General features: G+C 43.7%; 1 protein-coding gene across 2 annotated transcripts in view; it reads left to right on the top strand.

The window, feature by feature from the left end:
• Nucleotides 1–575, top strand: part of MITD1 (MIT, microtubule interacting and transport, domain containing 1) — a 12074-nt gene that overhangs the window by 10572 nt on the left and 927 nt on the right. The window lies entirely within an intron of this gene.

Raw genomic sequence — 575 nt, forward strand, 5'->3', positions numbered from 1 at the left:
GGGAGGCTGAGGCAGGAGAATTGCTTGAACCCTGGAGGCGGAGGCTGCAGTGAGCGGAGATTGTGCCATTGCACTCCAGCCTGGGCAACAAGAGTAAAACTCCATCTCAAAATAAACAAACAAAAAAACCCAGCTAAGCTAACATATGTAAGAGGAAAACTATAGTACCAGTGTTCAGTATTGGAGAGTGCACACACAAATGCCACATCTGAGGACTATTCAACAGAGTTAAATGGTGTAGAGGACCAAAGGTAGAGACATGGGAACAAGGTTGGACAGAGTGGTCTTGGGCAAGCCTTGGAGACTATGTTTTCCTTTTGTGAGACAGCTGGTAGGTACAAGATAGCATAAAAGGCCAGGAAGGGCTTCCAGAACAGTTCCTGATTTTTTTTTAATGTTTTCAGGTTCAGGTGCTGATAATACTGAATCTGAAAAATTTTAGACTCAAACTAATTTGCTAAGCTTTATCATATGGAAATTCAGGGTCTCAGGAAAACACCTGAACAAGTGTTGGCCTGATCCGAAGTTCCTTTCTGCAGAGTATCTTAGCTTATCTTGCCTGGTACCCGATGCCA

Source organism: Mandrillus leucophaeus, unplaced genomic scaffold (assembly GCF_000951045.1).
Source record: "Mandrillus leucophaeus isolate KB7577 unplaced genomic scaffold, Mleu.le_1.0 Scaffold9, whole genome shotgun sequence".
NCBI lineage: Eukaryota > Metazoa > Chordata > Mammalia > Primates > Cercopithecidae > Mandrillus > Mandrillus leucophaeus.